This window comes from Coenobita brevimanus, chromosome 60, assembly GCF_032717465.1.
Source record: "Coenobita brevimanus isolate Jiangsu-jjx chromosome 60, ASM3271746v2, whole genome shotgun sequence".
NCBI lineage: Eukaryota > Metazoa > Arthropoda > Malacostraca > Decapoda > Coenobitidae > Coenobita > Coenobita brevimanus.
The window spans coordinates 6,685,220-6,699,103 of NC_137013.1; the positions used below are offsets into that span (position 1 = coordinate 6,685,220).

The 13,884-nt window shown below is 40.5% G+C and overlaps 1 non-coding gene across 1 annotated transcript; it reads right to left on the reverse strand.

The window, feature by feature from the left end:
- Positions 1–4,008: 4,008 nt before the first annotated feature.
- Positions 4,009–4,127, reverse strand: LOC145403475 (5S ribosomal RNA). The gene has a single exon (XR_013897997.1). It is a non-coding gene; the product is annotated as a 5S ribosomal RNA (ribosomal RNA).
- Between the last annotated feature and the right edge of the window lie 9,757 nt (positions 4,128–13,884).

The window sequence follows — 13,884 nt, forward strand, 5'->3', positions numbered from 1 at the left end:
TAGTAAGACAGAGTAAGAAGAGAGTGGATGAGGAATTTGGAAGGAATTTCAATGTTAAGTCGAGGGAATGTAAGAAAATGTTCTGGAAGGAGGTAAAGAGAGTTAGACAGGGTGCCGAAGAAGTTAGTTGAGGAGTGAAAGATAAAAATGGTAGATTACTAGTGGAGAAGGGAGAAAAAGTGAGCAGGTGGAGAGAACACTTCAAGGAATTCTTGAGCATAGAGAATAAAAGTAATGCAAGTAGCCTATAAGTGGCTGGGGAATGGGCGGGAGAAGGAGGGGTGTGAGAAGAGAGGAAGAAATCAATAGGATGGAAGTTGTGGAAGCAATGAAGAAAGTTAAAATGGGGAAAGCCCCAGGAATTGATGGAGTGTGTGGTGAAAACCTGAAGCATGGGGGTGAGATAGTAGTGGAATGGATGTGAAAGATGTGTAGATTGGCCTGGGAGGAAGGTAGAGTCCTGGAGCATTGGAAGTCAGGTATAATTATTCTCCTGTACAGAGGAAAAGGGGAAAAAGAAGTGCTTCGTAATCATAGGGGCATTTGCCTTCTTAGTATAATAGAAGATGTGTATGGTAGGATATTTATTAACAGAGTTAGGGAAATAACTGAAGAATTAGTTGGAGAAGAACAGGGAGGTTTTAGGAAGAGAAGAGGTTGTGTAGATCAGATATTCATGCTTAGATCTTTAGTGGAAAAGCTTCTAGAGAAGAGAAAGAAGTTGTATGCAGCCTTCATGGATTTGGAGAAAGCATTTGACAGAGTGGATAGACAAGGATTGCGGAAAGTATTTAGAATATATGGAGTAAATGGGAAGCTGTTGAAGGCCATAATGATTATGTCTGAAGGTGCTCAGGCTGCAGTGCATGTGGATGGTGAACTGAAAGTGTTTTTCTATTTGAAGGTTGGACTGAAACAAGGATGTGTCATGTCTCCATGGTTGTTCAGTCTGTGTATGGATGGGGTTATAAAAGAGATATAAGGTAGGGCAGTGGATGTTGGAGTGGCTCTAGTGAGAGAGGGCAGTGTCTGGAAACTCCCTGTAGTGTTGTTTATGGATGATACTGTGTTGTTAAGTGAAGACGAAGGAAATCTGCAAGGCTTCGTGAATGATTTTGTTAGAGTGTGTAAGAGACGGGATCTAAATGTGAATGTAGGGAAGAGTAAAGCGATGGACTTCGAGAGAAATGAAGTCAGTAAATGTACACTGAGGCTAGATGAGGAGGAAATGGAAAATGTGAGTACGTTTAAGTACTTGGGTGATGAGTAAGGATGGAAGTTTAGAGGATGAAATGCTTGAAAGGATGCAGCAGGGAAGAAAGGTTGCTGGATCCTTGATAGCAGTGATAAGAAACATGGAAGTGAGCGTGGAAGTTAAAAAGCTACTGCATGACAGTATTGTGATACCAACTCTAACGTATGGAAGTGAAGCTTGGACCTTGTTGGAAGGACAGAAGTCAAGAGTGAGAGCAGTGGAAATGAGATATTTGAGAGAAGCCTGTGGAGTCACATGGAGAGACAGGCTGACAAATGAGGTAGTGAAGGAATGTTGTGGTGTGGGTGTGGATGTTATAGGAAGTGTTAGGGGAAACACATTAACCTGTCACGTCCCGAGCTATTTCGCACATCCGACACCCCCAATCCCGAGGTATTTTCAAAAATTTTTTTTTTGGCTATAACCTCTGCTTTTGGTGAGAAACATCGAAAATTCATAGAGAAATCGCTCACCTGAGGTTTAAAATACTCGATCCAGGTAGCAGTACCTCCTTACCTTACTGGGGTTTCTAACAGGCTGGCACCAAAGAAAACGAGTTCTATGGGAGGGTAACTATTTCACACCACTCATAAACGGTATTTATTTATTTACTTGTTACGAATTTATTTGTAGTACAGGAGTATATTGGTTTTCAAACAGTAATATAGGCATTATAAGCATTGTTTCACTCACTAACTCATCACTATACCTGACCTTTTTTTGCCACATTACCTGATCATCATTTCTGACTGTTTCTTCCTCTAATGTTATGTAAACTTTGTCTTCCATATTGTCATTGATTGGGGAATCACTCTGGCCCTGAATGTCTTTATTGGCCAGGTCACTGGTAACAGGTGAATTGCCAAGACAATGGCGTGCAGGGGGGGGGGGAGGTTATGCAGTGTAAGGCATTGTCCTTGTTTGGCATCTTGTAAAGGAATAGAGGAAGGTGTCCCATGTATGCGTACGAAAAATCACGCTCAAAAATTGAAAATTGTGCAAATTATGAACCTTGCAATTGCACAACGTACTAGTACGTCATCAGGACTGGCAAATGCAAAATGTTGCAACGTTTCCATATGTCGACGGGACGCCTCGGGTTAAGGTGGTTTGGCCATGTGGAGAGGATGAAGAGTGAGAGACTGATGAGGAGAGTGTATGTGAGTGAGGTGGAAGGGGGAGAGGGAGAGGTAGGCCAAGGATGAGATGGAGGGATGGAATGGAGAGGTATATGAGAGAGGAGGGTGTGTGCTGGGAGCAGGGCAGTGAACTTGCAGGGAACAGAACGACATGGAGGCGATTTGTTTGTGGCCACCTCTTACGGGATTAAGGCAACTGGCAATAGACAGATAGATTGATCATCATTATTATTATTATTATTATTATAACTATATAAATAAGGAAGGGTATTTTCAGATGGTTTGGGCATGTTTTGAAGATGGTGGATGAAAGTTGATACAGATGGTGAGAAATGTGAACGTCGGGGGTTGGACTGAAAGAGACAGACCGAAAAAAGAAACTGGAACGATGTCAAAGAGTGTGACCTTGTAGTGCCATAATTTTAAGTATTAGTGTAAGTTAGTACAAGCTAGTATCATACGTGTAATCTTAAGCTTAAGTATGATTGTAAGAATAACTCATGATTTAACCGTTAAGTTCTATATTTAAGTTTAGTCTTAGCTGATATTCATAATCTGAACATGATTCTGCTATTGATAGTACTAAGTCAAGTACTGATGTGAATATGATTATAGTGAACCAGCTGATTTCAACAAAGACGTATAATTGCGAAATTTTAGTAGGGACTAATAATTGCGAATGTCATTCTTCGTATTCTAATCTAGAGATTTACCTGTCGAAGTTAATAGATTTCCCCTTTTGTACTATGTAGTGGTGAATTGAGAATGTCTGAAGTAAGAATATTGAAGACTGTCATTTGCGAAGCACGAAATTTATGTCATTGAATCCTGTTTCGAGTCACGTAGGCATGTAAACGACAAAGGATAATAAAACTGTCCGAATTCTTAATTAATTTGGCTTCGTTATGATTGAAGTTCCTGCAAGCTTTTTATAAAAAAATTCAATATCATAAGTTACTTTTCTATGTATGTTCAGTGCAAACGCATCTTTTGTATTCTTTGAAGAACCTGGAGAATCGATAATAGTATAATCATTTAAAGTTTTAGCCATTTCCCAAATATTGTCTGTGATTCTTATAAAAAGGCAGGGGGACATTCTTCACTTTTTATACATATTAGGTAAATATATTATACCATCTTGATTAAGTTGTGCTAATTAGGGCCGACAGCTGACGTACATGGAAATGTTCCTCATTCTTCTGGTTCCGTTTCATAAATTGATGTCCCCTATATTAGGTTGTGCCTCAACTGACAGTCACCAGATGATGAGTGCAAGTATGTTATGTAGAAAGGCATTACATATCTGCAGTCGATGGTGTTCTGTTAATTGAGGTATTTTTACCATAAGTGTAGGTCTAGCTATTTGTCTTTGTAGGATTTAGTATAGGTTAGCGATTTGTCTGTTAGGTGAATAGTTTTAGGGTGTTTATATTAGGTATTTATATTTATGAATAATGTAAGGTCAAAAAATAAAAAAAATAATAAAAATTTTCATTCATTCATTGCCAGAAGCCACGTATCCCAAACGGGGTGGCCAAGGGCTTAGAGTTAATTGTTTTTACAGGGAGGGGCACTAATCCTCCACCAACCCCACTTTGACACGTAGGGAGAACGAGCCAACAGCATCTGGTGTTCCCAGGCGGTCACCCATCCAAGTACTAACCAGACCCAACGTTGCTTAACTTCACTGATCGGACGGGAAGCGGTGTACTCAATGTGGTATGGCCGTTGGCATAATAAAAATAAAAATAAAAAAAACAAATAATGAGATTGTAAAAATGCAAAAAACAAATAATGAGATTGCTGTTCCTCTCCTCATCATTGCAGACGAGAGTTATGGAGGGCCGTGGCTAGCATCCCAAGGATTCGAGCGTTCTAGCCGTGGCCTAACCGCTAACACACAAAATCACCCCCCCTCTTAGTTCATGGAATCAAAGTGAATATCGGCTGGTCCATTTGTCCATTTGATTACGGTCCATGTGATTACTGATCCTATTGATTATTGTGTCTAGCATATATAAGATTCTTCAGTTGTGCATTTAGTCTTAGAGAATATTCTTTGGTGACGATCTGTAGGTTCCTTCCCGACGAGTTCGTCGGAGACCATGGGACTATATCCATGCGTATCAGTATTCTTGGGATATTAATCTAGTGTGTAAACATACATATTTCTGGAGTTATACTGTAAATCCTCATTACTGAATATTAATTTAGTTCGTGAAGATTCATATTTCTGAGAAGTGTAACAGTATTCTTTGAATATTCAGTTTGAGAAGATTCATATTTCTGTTGATACAGACCCTCATTATATTTTGTTTGGTATCCTTCCCAGCTTGAAAAATAATCTGTATCTCAGTTCTAATACATAGCAAATCTTAGATTAAGTCATTTTTGAGTTTGAATTTTGCTATCCTCTAAGGAGTGGTACAGACGAGGTTGAGTGGCCCACAAGGCGTGCAAATATCGAGCTGCTCACGCCCTCTCTAATAAGATCGATCACGCTACCTCATTTCCCATAAAGTCATATAATCTCAAATAAGAGCATGCTATCCTATTACTCTATAATCTCTAAATTTCACGTCATTACACTGGTGTTCAGCGGCCTAAAAATCTCCGAGTATTACACTGGTGATCAAAATTTTCCGTTATAACGCTGGTGGCAGTATTAAAAATTTTTGTAAATTTTTTGAAGTAACCAACGGTTTTTTTTTTAATGAAAATTTGTTTGTGTTCCAATGCAAAATAGGGTGTTTTAATTCATTGCGACCAATTTGGGAGGAAAATCCCCCCTTTGAAAATATGAGTAAGAATTCCGAAAGTGGGTTTATCCACCCAAATCAAGATCAAGATTAATTAAAAACACACTATTTTGCATTCTACTAACCTAATCGAACCCAACCTAACTAACCTAACCAAACCCAACCTAACGTAACCTAACTAAACCCAACCTAACCTAACCTAACCTAACCCAATCTAACCTAACCTAATCTAACCTAACCTAACCCAACCTAACCTAACCCAACCTAACCTAACCCAACACAACCTAACCTAACCTGACCTGACCTACCTTTAAAGGTGTAGAATTGTTCCTTTATAATCGGAAACGGTGAATTTGCACTGGATCTTCTCCTTACTCTTCCGACTTTTACTCCACCGGCAGCAGTACCACTGATGTCTACCTTCTCGATCTTTGCAGGGCAAATTACACTCTTTACACTGTACTGTACTTCACTTGGCATTTTTTTCTTAGTAGTTCAATAGATGCTTCGTTATTACAGTGGTAGTCCTTGATAATCTGCCAGTAATCCTTGCTACAGATACAAGCTTGGAAATCAACAACACATTCTTCACCACCGGAGGCCATGACTATGACTGACTTTCAAATCTTGAGCGTCCCTGCATCACCCACAAATACTTTAAGGTGATTGGCTGGTTTTACTTACGACTGCTGTAACTGGCTGGTTTCAAAAGTCCCTGTTGCTCGGGAAAGCCTGATTGGCTGTTTTTAAAACTCACATACATACGAAAGTACCAGCCGAGTACACTCGAGTCCAGCCGACATAGACCGAGTACACACGCCTGCATCAGCCAATATGGCGCAACATTCATCCCCTACTAGGCGTTAGCCTAACCTGTCACTACATGACTACCCTTACAAAATTCGCTCCCCCAACTCAGAGTAGGCTTAAAAGGTAGGTCTTAGTTAGAATAGTTTAGGGACGTAATATAATTGAAATCGATAACGTTGGTTACTTCTAAAGTAATACCGCTGCCATTAAGTGACCAAGGCCGTCGCATGCAAGTGTGTTGGAACCCTTAAAACGATGTGATACGACACGATAATAATTATTGTTGTTGTTGTTGTCGTTCTGTGTGAGAGGAAAGTAGAGGAAGCAAAGAGGGAGAAAGAAGGAGAGAGGAATTAGCTTGGTGTATCGGAAGAGGCAATTACAAGGCAGAAGAAGAGAAAGAAGGAGAGAAGGGGTAGGAAAGAAGGACAGCGAGGCAGAGGAGGAGGGAGAGCGAAAGAGAGAACGAGGAGGAGAGAGAAGGACAGTGAAGGAGAGGAAGAAGGAGAGCGAGAGAGAGAAGGAGAGAGAGAGCGAACGAGAGAGGGATCTGGCTATTGTGTAGGAGGGTAAACAGAGGAAGGGAGGGAGTGAGGGAGATTGAGGAGAAGGGGGGGAGGAGATAGGGAATAGGTTCTGGTGGGCGTGGAGTGTGTGTGTGTGTGTGTGTGTGTGAGAGAGAGAGAGAGAGAGAGAGAGAGAGAGAGAGAGAGAGAGACTGGATGCAAGTGAAGCCACTGAGTCATGAAGACTACAGTAAAATATAGATGGCAGGTACAAGGGGCAGGAGGGGGCGAAAACCAACGAGGTTTACAGAACAAACAAAAATAAGTTATATGAAAATAACAAATTCTGAAAATTAATGTGGAAGAATGGAAGAAAATACAAAAAAAACGAAGCAGTTATCTGGCAAAGTAAGAATACAAACGTACTAGAATATATAAACAAAGGACTTAATAAATTAACACAAGAACCAAAGCAGTTTTATGAAAGAATCCTAAACGATATTACAAGACACACTTACTGATAAAACAAAACTCATATAATAATCATAAAATACTCGAATAAAGCAATAGCATATTTGAGACAAGACAGAAACAAAAAAGGCTGTGAGAAGAAAAAATTAAGGTAGATGAATATGGCATACTTCCATCGAAACACAATTCTAAAATCTTTCTTAATCTCTTCACTTTCAAATTTTCTGCTCATGACAGACGATTTTAGTAAACCCTTAGTCCTGTTACATCATTTTTAGGTCGTTTTTGTTCTTGTAAGCAATTTTCTTCAGCTTACGGAAAGGCTGTTGTAATGAGGGGGCTAATGAAAGCTTTATCCAATCCTTTGGTTCAAAAGTCTTTCAGTGTTCAGAAATCATTAAATTTATAACTCTCCTCACAAAAGACTCTTTCCGACACTAAAAGTAAATTCCTCCAGTGGTTATGTGCTATGGTTGATTGAAAATTTGACTGTGGGAAGAAGACAAGACTGTCGTAAAGAAAAACGAATAGTACAAGCTGAGTGTTACAACTGGAGAACCACAAGGCCCCGTGTTAAGTCTAGCGCGAAATCTAATGTATATGAATAACGGTGATTAAGGTTTTTGTTGCAACATTTGAAAACTACGACTATATAATATGCTTGGACATCATCACTTTCAACTGTATCATCAACATCATCACTCCCTTTTCCACCTAAGGATTGAGCGAGGTAGGATCAACAAAGAAAGAGATAGTACAAATATGGGAAAAGTATCAGCAGCATGCCATGTGGTAAGGGCTACTCAGTCATTTACGTATCAGTTAAGTCCATGGAATCCTTTCTTCAACTTGCAGGCCTGACCTTCTCCATATGTACCGATATGGAGTGTGTGTGTGTGTGTGTGTGTGTGTGTGTGTGTGTGTGTGCGCGTGTGTGTGTGTGTGTGTGTGTGTGTGTGTGTGTGTGTGTGTGTGTGTGTGTGTGTGTGTGTGTGTGTGTGTGTGTTTGCTTCCTTTTAGAATATGCTCCAAATATACTTATCATCCTTTCTTTTCATCCCTTCTTCCATCTCTTCCTAATTTCCCCTCTACCATTCTTCCCCGCATTCTTCGTCCCTCACTTCATCCCCCCTTTCCTCTTTTTCATTTTTCCATTTCTCTCTCTCTCTCTCTCTCTCTCTCTCTCTCTCTCTCTCTCTCTCTCCTTTATGTCACTTACGCCCCTATTCTCTCCCTTCTTTTTCATCTCCTATCTCGTTTGCTTCGTCCAAATTTCCCTTTATTTCTTACCCTCTCCCCTTCTTTCCATCCACCTCCTCTCCTCTCTCCACTTACGTCTCCAACACTGGTTGCTCATCATGGCGACATTCATTATCCGGGGGCCATAAATGACCTCCCACCATTAACATCAAAGCAAATCACCCTCCCATTATTTACACCAACTGCTCCAGCAGGTCACATCCCACAAATCATAGTTAATGGGCCGCTACCAGGAAAGAAAACAAAGTGGGCCGAAATTTTTAAAAAAGGGAGTCTTTATAAAAGCTTTGGAAACCAGGAAGCGAGATTATACGTAAATGTCTGATTCAGGGCGTTTACCCTCATGTCAGTGTTTTTGCTCTTTACATTTTTCGTCTTTTGGGGATGGATGAGGCAAATGTGAAAGTGAATGAACTTGCTTTTCATATTTTTCATCTTTGGAGGATCATTAATGAGGAAGTGGACAAGATGCATCCCCCCCCCCCGGAAGCCTTATTTTTGTGTGATATATACGAGAATTGGTCAGCAGTGGAAGGATGGATTTGGTAAAGATAGTGTTAGGTCGTTTTTATATACCTGGGGAATTAACTGAGTGTGCTGTCCTTTGGAAAGATAGCGGATCGTTTCATACTCATGTCATTTTGTAACAAGGCATTTTGAAACCACTTTTTTTTGTTTTTTGTTTTTTTAGCTCTGTCGTTTGATGCCAGCGTCATTTGGTAACTGAGACGTTTAGCACCGAACTTAAAACTAAGAACAGATTGGAATACTTTGAAGTAAAACACTAATATTTATTACCCCAGTATGCGACATAACTTTTCCGGGCTATATGTTTTGGGTACAAAATTTAACATTAGATATTAGATCAGAACCACTCTAGGAGGTAAGCCTAATATGGCTACATTCATTGCTAGTGGAGGGCTTACATCGCGGATTGAGCTGAAAAATAGAAAAATCCGAACTCTCATTCCACACCGTTCCCAGCTGTTGGAAATCCACGTTTGATTATTCAGTGGAGAAATTAGAGCAGAAAAATTATACATCAGACAATGGGATCATTACGAAACGGTAAACAAGGATACGTCGCATGTGTTGCTAGCTTATGATTGGATTTATGGTCCAAGTTAAGATGATGATTTTTTTTTTTTTTAACATTTGACAGTAGACTGCGAACTGTCCTTTTATTCATTGAGGAAGTACTCATGTTATCATTCTGTGTGTGTGTGTGTGTGTGTATTAACAAGAAATTACACTTTTTTTCTGTTGAACTTTGTTCCAGTTTACATCCAAACAATAAATTACCGAAATTAGTTCAGTTATCATTATGCATAATGCTTGTTGAAAAAAAAATTATATATATATATATATATATATTACATAATGTTCCCTTCAAAAAGAACCGAATATATATTATGTGAAGGGACGAAAGAAACATATTGCGACATAATGGGTACGAATAGACACACTTAAAATTTAGGTATGACAATATCAGGTCTTCCCAATCAACCATAAATGCATACAATTCAGTGATCTGATGGGATCAAGCCTAGCTATCATGCCCATTGTTCCGTAATATTTAGAGATTTGCTCGTATTTTCAGGAGAAAGGGAGCACTGCTTGATCCCTTCAAATCAAGTGGTATCCAGAAGCAGAATTAAATAGTCTGGAGGAATAATATCAATAAGCATCATCATCGTTGTCATCGTCATCTCAATCTGCTTTTTTTTTTTTTTTTAAGTTTGGATGAGGTGATTTAGGGTTAAGAAGCAAGTAAAGAGAAAAATACGGTAGAGAGAGAACTAATCAACAGCATGGCCACTAAAATGGACCAGGCACTTATCTGCTCCGTATTTAAGACTCTGGAATCCTAACTCTTTATGAACTCATTTTTATACACATTTTTTTTCCTCAGTGTGAGATGTTTCGGAAGTGCTCAAGGCTGAAATGTATGTGAAAACAATTTGCAGTAGAGGCTGTTTTACAATAATCACATTTCTGTATATACTGTGTGTGTGTGTGTGTGTGTGTGTGTGTGTGTGCTATTTTAGAGTGGAAACTGTTGACTTTAGAAGGCTTACTAGCACATTTTAATAACTAGTTTTCCTGATATGACACGTTAATATCCGTTTTCTTTCATTGTATTTCGGTATCTAATGGGAGTCAGTTGCAGGGAAAAAATATCGAGGCTCAATATACAAAACAGTTTTTTAGGGGAGAGTGACTGGAATGCCGTCCAGGCCTCCAAGAATAGAAATGCAATAAGCTATAAAGTAATGAAGGGATTATCCGTAAGGACTGGTCTGAAGGAGGTGGAATTTATCAGCTTGCTTTGATTTATCTCTTCTGTTTGGCCCAAAATTGCCCCCCTTCCTCCCTCCCTCCATCCTCCCTCCCTCCATCCTCCCACCTCTCTCTCTCTCTTTCTTGAAAAATGATTTTTAAGAATGGATTAACACCAGTATATATTATTGTCGCGAAGAGGTGCTATTTAAATGGCGTGGAGCAACAGCCTGTCTTTCCGTGTCACTCAAGAATGTGAAATAAGCTACAAAAAACGAAAATCTGAGTCAGTAAAGAGGGCTGTGCGTTTTTAGTGTGTGTGTGTGTGTGTTTTGTGGGGTTGGGGGAAGTTTTTAAATAAACCATCGCTACGCCCACACCTTCAAACCAACAGCGACCTTCTTCCCCCTGCATGACGATCCGCAAACACCCCATCCCATTCCACCAGCTCCTTCCAAACTCTCTCTCTCTCTCTCTCTCTCTCTCTCTCTCTCTCTCTCTCCTATGCTGAGAATGGGTTATAGAAGCCTGAGGAAAAGAGGTTACAATGAATTATACGGACGGGAAAGCATTTGTATTTTTACTCCATACACCGGGCGATCATATTCTACTGAAAATGAGTGATAGGAGCCTGGGTGCACGTCATACTGGTGGGATAGCTCTTGTATCTTATTTAACTAACGCCAGACTCGGGAACAGGAGTCTTAAAATTATATTTTTGATTTAATTCTCGTGAACATACGCACTTCCCCCAAAAAAGGGTGGCTTCTGGTAGAAATGATCCAAGGAGCATGAGAGAGAGAGAGAGAGAGAGAGAGAGAGAGAGAGAGAGAGAGAGACAAGGAAGGCACGGTTGTATAACGGGCAGTATTATTAATGAAGAATAGCGTTAGATATTCCTCCCGTCGATCGGCTACTTCTTTTTATTGCCGAGAGAGAGAGAGAGAGAGAGAGGTAGTAGGCTTTATCCCCTAAATTCTGGTGACGCATTTCATAACCTATTTCTCTCCTTCTCGGGATGACTCTATTTCTGTTTGGGGATTTTTTTTTTTCCTAACCTGATTTGTTAGATATAACTTTCACTGACCTCTAGTATAAAATTTCTTCCTTAAGATGAATAAGATGGTCTGGAAGTGGCAAGAACAAACCAACAGAATAATCCACGTGACCCGAAAGTTAGCTTCCTCGATCATATGATGTGTCTTTGTTTCATTCTTGTTGAGTTTAGATGATTATACTGAATTTAACAGAGCCTCCTTTGGCATGGGTGGTGATGAAGCCTAAATCTTATGTCTAGGCTGTAGCAGAGTCAGCAGAGTGGTGGTCTGCAGTCTCAACTGACCCAGGTTGGAATCCCGGCTGGTGATGGGAACAGTTTAAGGATTTGAATTTCGTTAACCTGGACTTAACTGATTTACCATATGACAAGCCAACATGTAAAAACACTCCCGCTAATATCAGTACACTAGTCCTGTATGAGTCACCCGTTGCATGTATTCAGTATGGGTGTTAACGCCGAAATGGTGACTTGTGGTGGTGAAGTACGTTGAAGGACTACTGGACCACAGGGAACAGGCTGGCCAGAGTGGGACACATTTTAAAAAGTTAATAAGAATCTTTAAAGTTGAATAAAATCGCCTGAAGATAGCAAAAGCAAAAGATAAATTACTCCTCTAAGGGGCAATGGTGTTGGGTATGGGAGAATCGGTTTTGTGATAACAGGGGCTGGATGGGGGCGTAATAATTGAGACACAGAGAGAGAGGAGGAGAGAGAAAATGGGATTGAAACACTCTTTTTACTTTAAATTGGTGCAATTTTTTCCCTTCTTCTTTTTTTTTTCTTTCTTTTTTTTTTTTTTACGTATCTTACAAATTAAGGCAGTCCTACAGTTTTACATCTTTTTCATACTACTTCTTTGTGACAGGCAACATATTCTAGTGTTGATCTATTGCTACATCTCAGCACTCTAGGTAGAAGGGTTTGTTATTTTAGGCCAAGTTAGAGCAGAGAATAGTACAGAGATAAGGAGAGGGGAGAGGCAGAAGGGTGAGAAGTGGAGGGAAAAATGGAGGCACTGAAAGAAATGAGGAGGGATTAGATGGGTACAGTTTGGGGGGGAGGGGTGGGGGGGGGAAGATGGAACAAAAATAAAGGCCATGTAAGGGAAAGTGTATACTAGAAGGGGTGGAAGATGAACACTGAGAGAAGTAAATGAGGAGGAAGAGGAATATTGAGGGGAGTAGAAGCGGAGGTAAAGCGACACGGAAGGGGAAAAGAGAGGAAGAAAGAGTGAAATTGAAGGGAGAAGCAGAGGAGGAAGATGGACACTGAAGGAGATGAGAAAGGGAGGAAGGACAATGAGGGAGTAGAAGGAGAGGAAAAGGGACACTGAGAGAGAAGAAGGAAAGGAAGAGGGACACTGAAGGGAAGGAGAAAGGGATAAAGAGGGATACTGAGGGGAATGGAGAGGAAGAGGGTCACTGAGGGAGCAGAACGAGCGGGCAAAGACGAGAGGGGAAAAGTAGGAGACGCTGTGAGGTGCAGACATGAGGAGGACAAAGTGTTGATGAGGACATAAGGAAATGAGGAGGCAAGGGGGGGAAATGAGACACTGGGGGAAGTCGAGAGGTATAGTTCCTCGTACCATTTGTTGCCCCATCTGAAGCGTAGGGGCCTAGGGTTAGGCTACTTCGTCTAGGGAAAGTTAGAGGGTCACTGGAGATATCGCGAGGCGGACAACTGATGGAAGATGGATCGGGGGACGGCGAGGGAAGCAGAAGAAAACATAATAGAGAACGGAGGAATGTAGGAAGGAACACTTGGAAACTTGAAGGGGTGAAATATCTATTTATCTTTACCTATATCTATCTATCAGTATCTATATCTATCTATCAGTATCTATATCTGTCTATCTATATCTATATTTATCTATTTATCTATCTATCTATCTATATGCACACACACACACACAGATAGAGAGAGAGAGAGAGAGAGAGATTAGAAGAGAAATGGATGGAGGGAGAAAGGGAAAGAAAGAGAGAGGGATAGAGCGAGAAAGAGAAGAGAATTCAGAAAAGAAGTGGAATATTAGTGGTATTGGCTAATGACTATAGGACATTAATGAACGCACAGCAGGTGTGCTGCCTAGACAGAGACACAAGTATCTTCCACAAGTTTGAGAGAGACAGCGCAAAATCGAACCAGTTGAAACACGCACTGGTAGAGATAAGATTTGCTTTGTATTTTCCCAGTTATGTAGGTGGAGTGGAGGGAGGGAGAGGGGGAAACCGAGGATGAGGTGGAAGGATGGGGTTGAGACGTATATGAGGGAAAGGGGAGTGAGTTGGGGGGAGGACAGTCAAATGGTGGGAGCCAGAGCGACTTGGAGGCGTTTTGTCTGCGG